This window comes from Diplotaxodon limnothrissa, linkage group LG8 (assembly GCF_057381915.1).
Source record: "Diplotaxodon limnothrissa isolate DT_005_m linkage group LG8, D_limnothrissa_male_GT1.1, whole genome shotgun sequence".
NCBI lineage: Eukaryota > Metazoa > Chordata > Actinopteri > Cichliformes > Cichlidae > Diplotaxodon > Diplotaxodon limnothrissa.
In genome coordinates this window covers 16475867-16494258 of record NC_140603.1, presented here as the reverse complement: position 1 = coordinate 16494258, position 18392 = coordinate 16475867, and the positions used below count along the sequence as shown (strand labels likewise).

The 18392-nt window shown below is 40.4% G+C and overlaps 1 long non-coding RNA gene across 1 annotated transcript; it reads right to left on the bottom strand.

Moving 5' to 3' along the window:
• Window positions 1-2682: 2682 nt before the first annotated feature.
• Window positions 2683-4476, bottom strand: LOC146626634 (uncharacterized). Its single transcript, XR_014906468.1, has 3 exons — window positions 4050-4476; window positions 3336-3502; window positions 2683-3002 (listed from the first exon to the last, which is right to left on the bottom strand). It is a non-coding gene; the product is annotated as an uncharacterized LOC146626634 (long non-coding RNA).
• Between the last annotated feature and the right edge of the window lie 13916 nt (window positions 4477-18392).

Genomic DNA, 18392 nt, shown 5'->3' with positions numbered 1-18392 from the left:
CTGACACACACCTTTGGCCCCGCTGCACTGGATTCTGTCATTTCATTCCTGTGTGAAAAACTTGATCTTGTCTCTTAAATAATGAAACCTTTTGTGACTTTTGTTTGTTCTGTAAATCAGAATCTTGAAAATTGTTCATTGTTGTTCTAAGTTTGTGTTAACTATTTGGCAAAAATGATTGGTTCCTAATCCAAACAGCATAATGACTGTTCTAACACATATCTTAAAAATGCTACAAAGAAAGAAAATTATCACATATGTTTCAATATGAATGTAATTGTGTCACACTCGGTTTGTAGTAGCTTTCCTGTTTTATTTTGAGTTTTGGTATGTTTACACTGTTATTTTTATTTCCCGTGTGTTCGTCTTCCCTTATTAGTTTTACTGTATTTAATTAGTCTGATTTAATAACTTGTAATTATTTACTTTCTAGTGTGTATATATGCTCCTTGTTTGGATTATTGTTTGTTTGAGTTCTGCCTGTCTTTTCTATTAAAGATTTGGGCTTTTGGACTATTAGTGGACCTCGTAGGTTTTTATTCTGTGCAATTGGTAATTGACTGGGTTTAATTTAGTGGCCTGGAAAACAGGCCGGAGGGGTCTGGTCATTTTAACCCCCTAAGACCCGAAATCTTCCATGGCATGCATTTTTAATTTCTCTTTGATATTTGGGCCGATTGGAACCCGATGAATGTAAAAAGAAAGAATTACCAGGTTTTTTTTTTTTTGGTTTTTTTTTTACCTAATTTTTGTTTCTGAGAAAAATGAGAGCCACATATGAGGACATTCATTTGAAATTTCGATAGAACAGTTGCAGTATAATGTCCTCGTAACTGTATATCAGGCACTTGTTGATCAAGATTTAGTATTTTGGTCTAAATAACCCAAAATGTGATGTCCACATATGTGGACGCCAGGCTGAAGTAAAGTGTTAGAGCTATTTATACCTATGTAAACTTTTATACACTGGTTTTTACCTGTCTTGTTTCAGAAAGGTTTAAAAGGGTAATGTCCACAGTTTATTTGTTTATTTATTTGTTTGAATTCAACATATTTTATTAAAGTAATTGAACTTGAACACAGAAAAAACTGAATCAAATAATCATAAAATCAAATCACTTGCACTATACTAAAGTCTAATCTACTCTGAGCTAATGCCGGTTTCCAACACTAATGATCGGGTGAAGGAGAGATGAAGGAGAGAGATGAGGGTGTGCACGGCCACTGGTGCTCTTATCCCTGTTCTTTGTGATACAATCCAACAATCCAACAGTCAAACCCTTGGACATTAGCCAAGTTAACGTTCACAAATATATACACACAGGAACTCTGAGCCCCAATGTCAGCATTAGCACAAACATGCCACTTCATACCAAATCTCAGTGTGAGGGCAGGTGTTAGTCTCATTCCATTATTCTGGCTATATTTTCTTACTCATCATTACCAATAAACTTATACTTAAGACTAACTATTAACAAAATCACACCCCAATAACTCTGTTATTACACTTTGTATTTAATCATAAAAAGGCTGGATGTTGAAACCGTTTACTTCTATTTTGTATGAGCCGGGGGTTCTCAACAGCTGATACTCTATGTCCAAAAAGTGACAGGTATCGTTTTATGGAGCAAAAAACTTAAGAGCGCATATTTTATAAATAATACCAACAATTACAAATGCAGACCTTTAATAATAATAAGTAATCCTTTATTTATAATGCATAGCAATATAAAAATAGCAACATATGAAAATATTACAATGGGCACAGATGAATTTGTATCAAAAACAGCAACCAAGCCAAAGTAATGAATAACACACATAAATAACAACTGCTTGAGAGAGCAAACAATTTCTTTTCATCTGTTCCTTGGCAGAAAGTTAAGACAGCTATTCAGCTTTAGGTTTCAATAAACAGAAGTAATGGATGCAGTCCCTTTGAAATGTCACACAAAAGTCTACTTGTGCATATACTTAGCTTTAACTCTTCTCTTTTTTGTTTTGTATTCCAAAAGGTTTTCATTTTCTCCAGAGGATGTCTCTCTTTCAGTGGTTATCGACTGTTCACATTCATTTTCAGACTGTTGGAATGTCGATGCTGGCCGAACGTTTCTTGCTAGAATACAATGGCCTAATTTTGCGTGCATTATCTGTCGTCTTCATTTCGTACTGGCATATACTTTTGCCTACTTCTTGTTTTGTTTTTAAGACATTTGTATGCAGTTCATCTAGCATTGCAGTAATACCCTCTGGAATGAATGCCCACTGTTTAACTGTGTCTAAAACAGCATTTAGTTTTCCAACCGCATCTTCTGTGCATTTTTTGTCTGTGCTTTCAACTACAGGAGTGTCATTTAAAGTTGATGGAGGACTTTTCAGAGAGTTTTTCATTTGTTTAAAATGGCTACAAGCCACCTTCAGGCAAGCACATGTGTTATAGTGAGAGAACGTACAACAAGTGCACTGAAGTGTTTCAGCCGATGCAAAAAAACACAGATTTCCAAACAAACTTGGCATTTTTATCACTTTCAAGTCCTCAGTGTACAAAGTAATGCCTTTCTTTCACTGCAATTTTTGCCAAGTTAGAAATGTCTGTTTCCATGTTTGGATAGATGTCATTGTCAACCTCTGCTAATTTTGCAACTAACACTAGATGCTTGCAAAGAAGTCCTCGTAAGCCATATGTACAGTTGCAGTAGGACTCAACAGGGCAGACATCATACACTATGTCTTCTCTTGACTCAGATGGGACTTGATATGCATTAACTCCATGGCTGTTCTTGACTGTAATTTTAAGAGCCCAACCATTTTCCATCAGTCTTGAAGCAGAGTCTGAAACTTGAGACAAGGTGTCAGCAAACCTGTTTTTCATGCGGCCCACATCTTGCAGGGTTTTTATGACTGAGAAGTAGTCGTCGGCCTTCCCTAGGAGCACTTCAATCAGATCATCCAGACGCCTATTCTTGTAGCCAGATAAAAACTGGTATTTCAGGCGGTGGAAAAATCTGAAAAACAGTTATTTGAAATGATTAGTAACTGTAATTGAAGGAATTTAAAGTTTTAATCAAGACTGAAATTATTTTTAAAAAAATTGGAATACCTATTGCACACGTCTTTTATAAAGGAATGCTCTGTGCCGGTTTAGCTGATTTAGGCAAATCCACCTACTCTGTTTTTTGTTGTGATAACATAAAAAACGCTGCTAGAATTTAAAGGATTTGCCTAAAACCTGTTCTGGCAATGACATGAAGAACCTACTCAGTTTAGCCTCTTGGATTAAAGCATAATATCTTTTTTTCAGCAATACAATCGAATGAGTTCAAAATAATAAATCATACCTTTCAATCACATTGTTTGTTTCAGAACGAGCGTGACTGAAGCGACGGCCGTAGTCACACCACATGTGGCCAATGCCTTCCCAGTGCTTCTGAAAATACTGGCACACCAAAGGGTATTGCTTAAATGTCTGGCAGAACTCTGCTGATGTGGCTTTAAAGTCGTCCTCCTAAGAGAATTGGATGCAACAGAATATATTTCAATCCATTTAACAGACCTATTGAAATCTTTAATATTATGTATTGAAGCCCTTTTCCTTTTATTGAATAACATTAAGAATTTTAAGTTATTAACTCATTCACTGCCAGCCATTGGCAGTGAATGAGTTAAACCCATTGACTCATTCACTGCAATTGACGGCTATAGATGTCAATGGCAGTGAATGAGTTAATAATATGTCGTGTTTTTGTATTAAGAAGCAATTATTTCTTCCCTTACAATGGCTAAGAAGGAACACTAAACCTATAAGCATATTTGGTTTCAGCATCTGTCTGTGAAAGAATCCCACTCACAAGTTCTACTGCACAGTGGGTGACACAATGATGGTCTGCACAGCTTAAGTACTTGTTTTGATAAGCAAGCTAAGAAGCCAGTTTTAGAAATTGTTTCAAAAATCTATTTTGTATCTCTCTGTAACTTTTTTTTAGCAACTGAAAGTTATTATGCTCTTAGTGTAATCAAGAAATCAAAATGTGAAATAGACAAATTACACTTACAGATGTGCAAGCTTTCAGCTTACAAAAGAAAGAAATGATTTCATTTCTCTTTTGGGTGTTAGAAAGCCCATGGACCCCGGACTCTGATTTTGAAAGCCATCGATTAACAGCCTGTGAATGTAAGAGAAAAAAAGTTAATCTGGAGAGAGAGACAGAGGAGCAGCTGTACAAAAAGCATAAAAGAAAGCTGACGTCCAAAAATAACTTTGTCACTCACTGGACAAGAGGACCTGTGCATTACAGAAATCAACCAGGCAAACATATTTTTAAATGTCAAAAAGAGCTTTGGGAAGCAGCCACCAGAAGATGAGTGCACTGTGGTCTTAAATGAATGGACAAAGTCACTCAACATTTTATCCCTTTATATTCATTAACCTGAGTAGGTGAATATCACAATGAGGCAAATCATAACAACAGGACCCTGTTGTAAAAATGTGTTTCAGGTGCATCTTAGACAACGTTACCTGCAAGACACGGTACCAGCATAGAAGGATAGCTGACTCTGGAAAAACCTTCTGCAAAGCATTTATTTCCGCAAAGTCTTTGTCAACCATAAATGCTCTACAGAAAAAAAGAAAACACTAAATGAGATTAAACAGTATGAAAATGTTTTTGCTATCTCAAAGCACCACTTCAATGCCAAATTAAACATTTCAACTCACAAGTAGATATATAAAATACTGCATACAGCCTATAGGAATAACTTCAACAACTGGAAAGGAAAGTTTTTTGCAGCCCATGCTGCAGCTATAGCATTAGATTCTGACATGTTATAACTTTTTTGAAAAGGAATTATTTCAAAATTAATAGCTGTCAATGTATTATTTACCTCGGGGAAGTTGGGAAATGCTCACAAACTATTCCAAGAACAGTTTCCAGGGTTTTCTGACTTTCGTTGCTGACAATAGCATAGGCCACAGGGACTCCATGCCCATGATCATCTCTTACAACAAGTGTGAATAAGGGAAATGAATAATGGTTAACGCAGTGCGTGGTGTCAACAAATACTAACTGTTTTGCATAGTTCTCCATGTTTGATTTCATCACAGGTGTCTGCAAAACAATCATTAGTTCTTGGTCAGATGTGTATGGTTGATAGAAGAGAACATGTTCTTGATGTTTTCCATTAAGTAAGGTATGTACACTTTGACTGTCTCCACAGTTAAAGTGCTTCTTCCTCATCATGCAGGTTTTAACACTGTCAATGTCACATGGTGTGACAAAATGCTCTCTGTTGTGAAGATCTCTGTGTCCATGTTCTTTGGCTCATTTATGACATTCGGTTAGTATGATGGCTGGCTTAGTTCCAAGGGAAAGCAGTTCCTCAATCTTCCTCCTCAAATCACTGGAAATATTGTTGAAATGTGCGTCTTTTGGGTCCGAAGGATCATGCCCATCATGCTTATCATATGTACGCTGCACGATGACTGTGTGGTCTTTCCAACATTTGAGTACTTTAAATGAAACATAGGCCTTACAGCCCACTGCTCTGTAGCTGTTTCGACTTTTTTTCCCAGCTCTGATGCAGTTGAATTTGTAATAGTCTCTTTTCCTGTCTTTACCTGAGGCAACATTTAAACATTTATAATGTCCATGAAGGGTTAATGAGTTCAATTTTTCTAACACAACACTGAATGGGTCCTCCTGGCATTGTGACACATGCACACAAAGTTGTGTATCTTTTCCAGTTCTTTTTTTTTCGTCATTCAGAACACTTCTTCTAATTATATCGTCCATTTCTGGTGGAAAAATAACGAAGGTTTAATTAGTCAATATTCATTAATTCATCTTAACTTGTTTTGGGTTTTTTTGCAATACAATGTAAATATTAAATATAATATTAAAAAAAAAAAATATATATATATATATATATATAAAAATAAAAACACCCAGCACGCCCCTGCGGGCGGTTTATCCTTCAAGCTCGGGTCCTCTACCAGAGGCCTGGGAGCTTGAGGGTCCTGCGCAGTATCTTAGCTGTTCCCAGGACTGCGCTCTTCTGGACAGAGATCTCCGATGTTGTTCCTGGGATCTGCTGGAGCCACTCGCCTAGCTTGGGAGTCACCGCACCTAGTGCTCCGATTACCACGGGGACCACCGTTGCCTTCACCCTCCACATCCTCTCGAGCTCTTCTCCGAGCCCTTGGTATTTCTCCAGCTTCTCGTGTTCCTTCTTCCTGATATTGCTGTCATTCGGAACCGCTACATCGATCACTACGGCCGTCTTCTTCTGTTTGTCTACCACCACTATGTCCGGTTGGTTAGCCACCACCATTTTGTCCGTCTGTATCTGGAAGTCCCACAGGATCTTAGCTCGGTCATTCTCCACCACCCTTGAGGGCATCTCCCATTTTGACCTCGGGACTTCCAGATTATACTCGGCACAGATGTTCCTGTACACTATGCCGGCCACTTGGTTATGGCGTTCCATGTATGCCTTGCCTGCTAGCATCTTGCAACCTGCTGTTATGTGCTGGATTGTCTCTGGGGCATCTTTACACAGCCTGCACCTGGGGTCTTGCCTGGTGTGATAGACCCCAGCCTCTATGGATCTTGTGCTCAGAGCTTGTTCTTGTGCTGCCATGATTAGTGCCTCTGTGCTGTCTTTCAGTCCAGCTTTGTCCAGACACTGGTAGGATTTCTGGATATCAGCCACCTCCTCTATCTGCCGGTGGTACATACCGTGCAGGGGCCTGTCCTTCCATGATGGTTCCTCGTCTCCCTCCTCTTTCTTGGGTTTCTGCTGCCTGAGGTATTCACTGAGCACTCGGTCAGTTGGGGCCATCTTCCCAATGTATTCTTGGATGTTCGTTGTCTCATCCTGGACTGTGGTGCTGACACTCACCAGTCCCCGGCCCCCTTCCTTCCGCTTAGCGTACAGCCTCAGGGTGCTGGACTTGGGGTGAAACCCTCCATGCATGGTAAGGAGCTTTCTTGTCTTTATGTCAGTGGCTTCTATCTCCTCCTTTGGCCAGCCTATTATCCCAGCAGGGTACCTGATCACGGGCAGGGCGTACGTGTTGATGGCCCGGATCTTGTTCTTACCATTCAGCTGACTCCTCAGGACTTGCCTGACCCTCTGCAGGTACTTGGTGGTTGCAGCTTTTCTAGCGGCCTCTTCATGGTTCCCATTCGCCTGCGGGATCCCCAGGTACTTGTAACTGTCCTCTATATCTGCAATGTTGCCTTCTGGTAGTTCAATCCCCTCAGTTCTGACTACCTTCCCTCTCTTTGTTACCATCCGACTACACTTCTCCAGTCCGAATGACATTCCAATGTCATTGCTGTATAGCCTGGTAGTGTGGATCAGTGAATCAATGTCTCGTTCACTCTTGGCATACAGCTTGATGTCATCCATGTACAGGAGGTGGCTGACAACTGCTTCGTTCCGTAGTCGGTATCCGTAGCCAGTCTTGTTAATGATCTCACTGAGGGGGTTCAGGCCTATGCAGAACAGCAGTGGGGACAGAGCATCTCCTTGGTAGATCCCGCACTTGATGGTGACTTGTGCTATGGGCTTGGAGTTGGCCTCTAGTGTTGTACGCCACATCCCCATTGAGTTCCTGATGAAGGCTCTTAGGGTCCCATTGATCTTGTACAATTCTAGGCATTCCAGTATCCAGCTGTGGGGCATTGAGTCATAGGCCTTCTTGTAATCAATCCAGGCAGTGCACAGGTTGGTCAGTCTGGTCTTGCAGTCTCGGCTGACTGTTCTGTCTACCAGTAGCTGGTGTTTTGCGCCTCTGGTATTCTTGCCAATCCCTTTCTGTGTCCCGCTCATGTATTGACCCATGTGCCTGTTCATCTTAGCCGATATGATGCCTGACAGGAGCTTCCATGTAGTACTGAGGCAGGTTATTGGTCGGTAGTTGGAGGGGACCGGTCCCTTCTTGGGGTCCTTGGGGATCAGGACCGTCCGACCTTCGGTTAGCCATTCCGGGTGTCTCTCGTTAACTAGCAGCTGGTTCATTTGTGCTGCCAGACGCTCGTGGAGTGCAGTCAGCTTCTTTAGCCAGTAGGCGTGAACCATGTCGGGCCCTGGTGCTGTCCAACTCTTCATACTGGAGACCCTTTCTTGGATATCTGCCACTGTGATGGTTACTGGACCCTGTTCAGGGAGGTCGCTGTGGTCTGCCCTCAGATCCACTAGCCACTGAGCATTGCTGTTATGGGTTGCGTCCTTCTCCCATATGCTCTTCCAGTATTGCTCCGTCTCCAGCCTTGGTGGTGCTGTTCTCTTATTGTTCCCTTGCCACTGAGAGTACACCTTTGCTGGTTCTGTGGAGAACAGCTGGTTTATTCTCCTGCCTTCTATCTCTCTGGTGTACCTCCTCAAGCGGCTGGCCAAGGCTATGAGTCTTTGCTTGGCAGTTTCCAAGGCCTCAGGTATGGACAGCTTGCTGTATTTCTTATGCACCTTCTTTGTCGCACCTTTCTGCAACTCCGTTAGTTGGCTAACCTCCCTCCGTGCTACTTTGATCTTGCCCTCTAGCCTCCTTCTCCATGGAGGGTACTGCCCCTTGTGGCTGTTCAACTTGTAGCCAAGCATGTCACTGATCACTGCTGCCGTATTGTAGATCAGCTTGTTAGTGTCGGTAATCGTGGTTGTAGGTATCGTCCGTAGTGCTGCATTAACATCATCTAGCAGACCTTCTGAGGGTACTTCACGTAATCTTGGTCACCGACTACGGGGGATACAGGTTTCAAGCTTGGCCATGATCCTATATTTCAGGTCAGTTCCTCTCGCACTCAACGATCCTTCTCCTATCGCTATATATATATATATATATATATATATATATATATATATATATATATATATATATATATATATATATATTAGGGGTGCAACGATATTCGTATCGATATTGAACCGTTCGATACAGTGCTTTCGGTTCGGTACGCATATGTATCGAACAATACAACATTTGTAATTTATTTTATCAACTTTCCTTCTGACGATGCTGTCTTTGTTGAGCGCTCAGTGAATCTGCGTTCGACTACTCCGCCTAGGCTGCACTGTCGAGCGCAGATCCACTGAGCGCTCAACACAGACAGCATAGTCAGAAGGAAGAGCGCAGGGCACCTCCCCCACCCTCATTCAGATCTGGCGTTTGGAATTATTTTGGTTTTCATGTGACGTATGACCCTGAAGGTAAGCGAGTCATGGACTAAAGTAAAACAGTATGTTGGATGTGCCATGCAATGCTCAATTACATTGGTGGGAACTAGTGTGTTAGCGCAGTTAGCTCGTTAACGTGTTGGCCGTCTAGCCCCATGCACGGGGCGATCGGCGGTAGCTCGTTAACGGAGATTTGCCGTGTTGTGGCGTTAAGGTCATTTCAACGAGATCAACCTGAAAGCACTAGTGGGAACACAACGAATATGACTGCACATTTACGCCGACATCATCCTAGTGCAAAGACAAAAACAACAAGCATGCTACTAACTTTAGCCGAGTCATTTAGACAGCTGTTAGCACATGATTCTCCTTATGCTGCTGAGAATATAGCCCAGAAGAAGCGGATAGTATAGCTTTTATTTTGGAAAGAGCCATTTCTCTGTAATAAACTCTCTTTTCCAAAGATGCATGATTCCTCAATCAGATACAGGGCTTGCAATATCGCTAGCCTGACGTCCTGGGGCTAGCGATTTTTTCAGTCGGGCTACCAAAATCTATCTCTTCCCTGCTCGTCGGGCTATTGTAGGAAGGAAAAATATATGTCAATGCTTTTGCATTCTTTCAGAAATGTAGCTGGGTAATTATGTCATTGGCATCGGTGAGCCACTGTCAATATGTGACATATTGAAATCGCGTTTGAATTTGCGCTTGTTTTTTTGCTTTCACTTTGCAATCGTGCGAACTGTGTATAGAGAGCGACAGCACTGATCTGTGAGTGATGATAATTTGCGCACCAATTCCTCTGACATAGTCTTATTAATCGTTAGCTTACTATGCAAACATGACAAGTGAAATCTCCCGCAGCAAGCTTAAACATGTGAGAGGTTGATCGCGCAGAGAATCGCTGAGCTTATGTGAGTGCGTGTGTAAAAGCAGCAGGATTTATATTTGACTACGATGACCTGGATGACTGAGAACCTTCACAGACAGATATATATTTTAGTTCTGCTGAGCCAAATAAGACAGGTCAGGGTGAAGAAGTGACAGCCAAAGAAAAGCTTACCACAAAACGGAGAAGTTATGACAAATCAGACTATAAGGCAAAAAGAAAGTGCAGCTTTATGGTTTCATGGACAAAATAATTTCTGTGGCTGCAATATGACAAGCTAAATAACCAGGGCTGCACATAAGTGGTCCGCAGGTGCGCATTCGCTGTCAAAATAAAAAACGCGCACAAGGGTTAGGGTTAAATTTAAAAACTGTACTTTTGAGTTAAAATATATATATATAATTTTAATAAATGACAAATTAAAAAGGCATGAACATTTTTTTTGTATCGAAAAAATATCGAACCGTGACACCAAAGTATCGAACCGAACCGAACCGTGAATTTTGTGTATCGTTGCACCCCTAATATATATATATATATATATATATATATAAAACAAACAGGGGCTAGAAGAAGCTAAACTTTCATATGGTATGTCTCTGGCAACTTTAACATGATGTCCCAGGGACAACTTCTACATGATGTCCCAGGGACAACATTTACGCGATGTCCCAGGGCAACTTCTACATGATGTCCCAGGGACAACATTTACGCGATGTCCCAGGGACAACATCTACACGATGTCCCAGGGACAACATTTACACGATGTCCCAGGGACAACATTTACACGATGTCCCAGGGACAACATTTACGCGATGTCCCAGGGACAACATCTACACAATGTCCCAGGGACAACATTTACGCGATGTACCAGGACAAATTTGTAAATTTCTGGATTACTGTTAATCTCCATAGAATCAAGAACTCATGTCCAGTTTCACAGCTATGGACCAGTTAATTATGTTTCCAGGTGATAGTTTGATTCATAGATTCGGCACAAAACCATAAGTCTAGGCCTTTTAGTCCAGATTCTCTTCACTTACGTTTGTAAAATGATCAGGGAAGCTACTGCAATTTTGCCTGACCCAACCCCCGGGCCACGAAACACCCAAAAAGTTGGGGAACGCTGGTCTAGAGAACACTGGTTAGCTAATGCTGTCGTCAAGTAGCTTATCGCTAGCAAACAAACAGCAAGCCAAGTGAGGAACATATGTTTAATGCTTACCGTTTATTAAAGGAAAGTATCCTATATTGACTTCAAATTCGGCGGACAGGCGGCGGTTTCTCGCTTTTTCACTTGTATTTCAAAATACTCGAAGGCGGGTATTTCGAAGTCGCAATGGAATGACGTCACAAGAAGGTGATTGGTCACTTGTAATGTTGAACCTGGAACAACATTAATTATGATGATGTGGGAACAACGCTGACACGAGGAAATCAGATCGTCCCAGCATAAGATCTCAAAATGGTGGAGCATTGATCAAACTCTTATAGCCTCTAGTGGCCCCCACCTTATCATAAAAGCCTAAACATTCACATGCTTTCTCTCGCACGGCGCCTAAGCTACGACCTTGGCTCCCTGTTTATCTGCTCCTGCTGAGATGGGGCAGAAAACCTCTCCAGTATATTCTGTTCCCTTCTAATCAGACAAATAAGGCGATGACTTTCTGTGAACAGTATTTCTTATAACTCAGCAGTATAATGCATCATAAAACAATATCATTCATTCACAATAAATCAGCAGTCTAATGTAATGCAAATCAGTTTAACAAATGCAATAGTTATCACCTTCTTCTAATTCAGGAGAATAATGCAAACTAAAACTACATAATAATTCACAATCTTTAATTAGGGGTATAACATGGCATAAAATAATATTATAATCCCACACTCCCCCTGTTGAGCTCTTTAGAATAAAGAGCTCACCTACACCCTGTAATCCAGTGTTATCGGGTTCATTTCTTCTTACCCCTGAGGCCCTTTGTCCCCCTGTTGGGTGAACCATATGTGAGATGACCTCTGTGTTTGCGCAGTTCAGATGCAAGAAAAACTATTATTACAACAGTAGCCGGTACAGATGACACTCCTCAGTTCTCCCACAGCTTCATTTTGGTGCTACCTTATACCCTTCAGACGTACTCAGACTAGAACCTCTGTCCGAGGAGCTTTTAGCCTTTATTTTATTGCTGCAGCTACCAGTGTCTTCCAGTTGGGTGAACCTCTGCTCTTCTTTCTTCAACCTCAGGGGTTAGACAACCCTTCAGTCGTGGCACAGATCAGGGGATTATTCTGCCCCGATTTCAAACAAAGATCTGTGTATCCTCGGGTCCTGTGTATCCTGTGTATCCTCCAGAAAAAGATCAGGAACACGTCCCCCTTTTGACCAAGAGCCTCGCTGGTCTGGTGTTCCTGGATTTCCGCCAACCCCTTCATGGTTATTGCTGTGTTTATGGGATCCATCCTTTGAGGTGACTAATCGGAGCCCAAACGCCATGACACTTGGACCCAGTTGGTGTCTCGGCAGTCACCGTGTCTGTCTCTGCTGCGAAGGATCCCCGTATATCTGTGACCTCGTCTGGTGTCTGTTCCTTTCTCTGTAAGAGACAGAAAACCAAAACACCTCTCTTCCTAGCTCTAATAATCTAATGTTGTCATCTACTGATCTTCTGGCGATTCAGAATTGGTTTGGAATATTCAGAATGTCCCAGGGACTTATTCTAATCATATCCTATGTGTGTGTAAGCGTGTTTGCATTTAGCCCTCTGCACTCAAAGTCAATACCTGCAATATATCATCACGCCGAAGGAAGCTTATGACCTTCAAAAGACCAAGTGCCAACTCATTATAATAACATTTGCAAGGTGTGTCTGAAAATTATTAAAACCACTCATTTTAACAAAAGACATCAAAAACAAATTAGGCATTTTTAATTCTAACATTTGCCCCCCTTTTCACAAAAATCATGTGTTTCCTTGCTTTGCTCCACGGCCTTCTGCGGCTCTGCTGTTCGGCTCTTCTCAGAGGTCAGCTCCTGGCCGAGCCCCAACACTGGGTTGAGTCAAACGATGATTTTAATGATCACACGCGTGGGAGATGGACACCGTACGCAGACAGCATCAGATCTCAAAATGGTGGAGCATTGATCAAACTCTTATAGCCTCTAGTGGCCCCCACCTAATCATAAAAGCCTAAACATTCACATGCTTTCTCTCACACGGCGCCTAAGCTACGACCTTGGCTCCCTGTTTATCTGCTCCTGCTGAGATGGAGCAGAAAACCTCTCCAGTATATTCTGTTCCCTTCTAATCAGACAAATAAGGCGATGACTTTCTGTGAACAGTATTTCTTATAACTCAGCAGTATAATGCATCATAAAACAATATCATTCATTCACAATAAATCAGCAGTCTAATGTAATGCAAATCAGTTTAACAAATGCAATAGTTATCACCTTCTTCTAATTCAGGAGAATAATGCAAACTAAAACATCATAATAATTCACAATCTTTAATTAGGGGTATAACATGGCATAAAATAATATTATAATCCCACAAACCGTAAATTGATGGAACACTGTCATATCTTCATTAATAGTACCGTTCCTGACTTGAATACAGCTTTTCTGCTTTACCACAACCAGTTATGTCTGAGGTGGATCTGAATCCTCCGTTGGACACAGTACAACGATCTTTGCCCGCCTCTAGTGTGCACATAAATTTGTCTTTAGGCAGAAACATACTGATAAGAGCAGAAATGCTCATTAGCAGTGTAGTGGTAGTAGTATAAAATAATTTTATTATTATTATTCATTGTTTGAAGTTTTGATGCAAGGATAAAAAAAACAAAACAGGAAATAACCATGTTTATGATTAAGAAATGTTATGTGCTCATTCTTGTTCTCACAGTGTGCAATTTCTATATCAAAATGTCCATTTTCAAATAAGATTTTCAGTTTCCTGATCTTTCAATCTGCACAATATAACAAAATTATATTATTTAACAAACTGCTATAAGTGGTGGCCATTAATTATAATCAGTAGTACCCACCACAAAAGAAGGATATCGTTTCCATGTCTTAAAAAAGAAGCCAATGCTGAAGTGCATTAACCCTGGATTCTGTGTAATAACCAGAAGTGTCTGCTCTGGTTCTAACAGAGGTGTCAAACATAAGGCCCGGCGGCCAGAATCGGTCCAACCAAGACTCTAATTCAGCCCCACTGGGCAGCTTTAGAAAATGTGAAGGAGTTAAGAGATTTTGGAACTTTTAACTAACTTTTCATAAGTTTTACACCTTTTCCTGATGCTAAAAACGTTTAACCCTCAGTGCCATTCATACTACGCCAAAGTAATTAAATAATAGATAACAAATTAAGTCACAGGAAAGTTCCTGTTTATGTGCTATTATTGAGTTCACAATAAATTAACAAACACTTTATTTGTTGTAATCAGAGGAGAGTCAGTGCAGTGAACTTTGTAACCATGTAGCTTCACTGGTCTTAACATCCCTAGTCTAGATTAAGCTGCATGCATGTTTGTTGTGGCGGAGCAGCCGGAGTGTTTGAGCTGTGGACCCAAAAGCAGACACGGGAGAACAAAACTCAATCTTAACAGAAAGCGAGCCATTTATTGAGGCTGGCATCCGAAGCAAAAACAAGACAAGGCGAGTTGCGGAAAAAAGGAAACTAAAAACTTAAACTGGGCTAAACTAAAACTAAACATGAAAACTGTGACATGGAGACTTGCAGTGACATGATACGAGATAAGCAGACAACCCAACACTAAACAGAGGGAAACAGAACGTAAATACACTGAAGGATAATGAGGAAAGTGGAAACACCTGGGAAACAGAGATGACATAACAAGGAAACAAGACTTTCAAAATAAAACAGGAAACATGTACAGACATGAACTGGGACACGCAAGCTTGAAACAAGAGACAGAGAGAACGAGCGAGAGTGATAGAGCAACACCGAGGAGAAAGACGTGGGGAAAGTACACAGACAAGGAGATAGAAGAATAGAATAGGTAGAATAGAATAATCCTTTCATTGTCCCACAAGGGGAAATTTGGTTGTATCAGCAGCAAAAACACACATATACAAACAGAACAGGACACAGAACAGAAACACAATTTTTACATATTTATATCATGGACAATAGTTACCAAAGCAGAGTACTGTACAGTTATTAAAAATAGAGTGCATATAAGAGGCAAACCCAGGTTGTAGTGTGCAAACAGAGCAGGATACTGAAAGATGTTTAAATAGTTAAGAATATTTAGAATAATTAGAAAAGTGCAGATTGTGTATTGTACCTGCGCATTAAAAAATTGACATGTAACTTCCAATAAGTTAGTGTATATATAAACTGAGAAAGGTAATGTGCAAGTTATAACACATGACAAACAGAAAAAGACACATATACAAGGAGAAGTGGATGATAACATGAACTAGACTAAACCTAAACTAAGACAAGCTAATAATAACCCTAGAACTTAACATTATCTCATAAGTAATCAAAAAATGCAAAATAACTCAAAATGCTGGGTCACAGCCCCGGCCCCCTGACAATGTTGTTGTTATTGCTCTTTCTTTTTTAGTTGGGAGGCTGAATGTCCCCTTGCCTTGATAACTGTCTGGTCAGTTAAATTCTTTTACCAGGTAAGGTGAGCAGGTTTTGTCCTTTGACTGCTCAGTAGCCCAGATTCTGCCTAAATTATTAACAGCAGCAAGTCTTAATAAGCTGACTTAGATCTGACAGATGCAGCACACTAAATTTGGTTGTGTTTCTGGCTTCTGGAGACAGTGGATGCTCTAGTCAAGAAAAATAAAGAGAACTTGTTTCTAGTTTTAAGAATTTCTTCTGTCAATCGTACTAAATATTTTGACTTAACATGAAAAATAGAGCCAAGCACAAACAGGTTTTATACAAAGACTTTACAGCTGGGATGAACTCAGTGCTGTGACCATGGAGCATGCTTTTAGCACCTTATCTGAAGCATTTATTCCTGTTCTGCCTGGAAAACATGTTGGGATGTGTTTACTGATATTTCTATTCCATTTCTAAGGGATATCCTTTTGTGATTTTCAGCTTTAGGAAATTATTTCATAAAAATATCCCACATACAGCCTGTAACATACATGCTTTAAGCATTCCAACATGCAGTTCTGCAGATAAAGGTCAAAATGTTTTTCTCGTCCCTCACCGTGTTAGGTCCAGATGTAGGCTGAGTAAGTAGAACAACAGCTGTGTTAAATCTGTGCAACTCCCCACATTCACATCTGGGGAATCGCTCGTGTTTGCTTCTCTTGGCTGTCTGCTGTGCAGCTCCATCAGGGCAGGTATGTATTTCTGGAAATGAAACAGCAGTCAAATGAGATTTCATTAATAAATCAACAGCCTGAAACCATTAAAGATTAAAACAGGGTACACCTCACTGCGTACGGTACACCTCACTGACAGGCAATAATAAGTCAAGGCTAAGTGATTGCTCATTTTCTGCTGAGATTTTCATGGTAGTTTTCAGTTGACCTGCCTAAAATCAAACTAATTACTAAAAGAAGTGATTTTAATTTTGTATCTTTCCATAAAAGCTTCATTCCACTGTAATCCACTTCATTCAGTCCACTTGCTGGCAGATGGGGGGCATTTTGACTGAAAAAGGACTCCCTGCATAAATGAATAGTAGCAAAACACATGGTGATTCACAAGGAGATGCATTATTAACAAAAAGTTCTTTGTGTTCTTGATGTCTCAGAGAAAAATGACAGCACAGCAAGAGACGACTGAGTAAAGAAGGAGTTCAGAGCATAGTCGAGTTTTCAAAATATTACTATTCAATACCTAAAGTAGTAGAAGACAGCAGTGCAGATGTGTCATTTTGTTCTACTCTATTTTGCAGTGAGCAAAGTCCAACATGGAGTTAAACGTTTACATTTTATTGCATAGTTTTAATTATCTGAGCTTATCTGAGCGAGGCTAATGTACCATAAGCTGATTATTTTTTATCTTGTACACACAAATGTGTCCTTGAACAACTTATTATCTTGTATGTGGTAATTATTTATCATGTGCACAAACAATAATTTATTACACATGACATCGCCAGGGTTGTTTTCATGGTAATTGTGGGCTTTTAATGATTTCTTTGAACTGATTGCACAGCATGCATCAATGACTTTAAAAAAGTAGAATTGATGGCACATGTTTGAATTTATTTTGGATTTTCTTTAATACAACGGTCAGAATTGTACATACAGGCTCAAATATATACTTACACAGTATATATTTGGTTAATGTCCTTTATCAAGTTACACCTTGACCAGACACTGTTTGTAGCTAACAGCTGGCATCTGGTATAAATCAGGCTGAATATTTGACCGCTTTTCTTGGCAGAATCAATAGTTTATTTAGATCTGTGGCCCTCCTGGCACGGACTTCTAAGTTTTCTAAGTGCAGTCCACAAATTTTAAACAGGGTTGAAGTTGGGGCTTTGGGCCGGCCATTCCAGAAGCTTAATCCATTGCTAAAACCACTTTTGACTTGTTTGGCATCATTGACCTGTTGGAACAACCAACTATATCCAAGATTTACCTTTATGGCTGTTGATTTGAGGTGAAGTTGAAGAGTTTGACGATCATCCTCCGTCATTATTCCATCCGGTTTGTGCAATGCACCAGTATCACTGGCAGCAAAACATCTCAAGAGCATGAATCTACTAGCACATAAATACAAGAATGGTCTCTGTTGTAGACTAATCCATTAAGGGATAGTTTATTGGAAGCTTGGTGTTTATGGGTTTTATACAAGAAGATGTGGCATGCACCAAGCTGACAAAACAGCTATCTTTGTGTGGTCATGCAGTGGAAAAAGTGCATAACCACACAGATGTCTTAAGTTGATGATGAAGGAACACTGAGTTTTTCTCATATGAAACACAGGAAGATGTGAATTCTGAAGCAGTTCTTGCTTTTAGTGATCCAATGCAGAGTTTACACTGCAAAAGATTGAATTAACATTGAGAGGGGAAAACAACAACTTATGTGTGACCCATGAGGTTGTCCTGTTGGTTCTCTTCTGTTTGTGTAATTAGCTTTTGCCATTTTATTTCTTTAAGTGAAACTGGTGGGTGGAGCTGACCTGGCTCACATTTCACTACACCTGTGCAGGCTCGGCTTGGCTTGGAGGGACAAGAGCAGTTTATCAAATCCTCCAACACCGTCTTTTCCAGTGGCTGACAGAGCTTTCGTTTCATATGCACACACTCATACATTTACCATCCATTCTGACATACTGACAGTCACATAGTTTTGTTTCTTTATTTAGCTGAAATA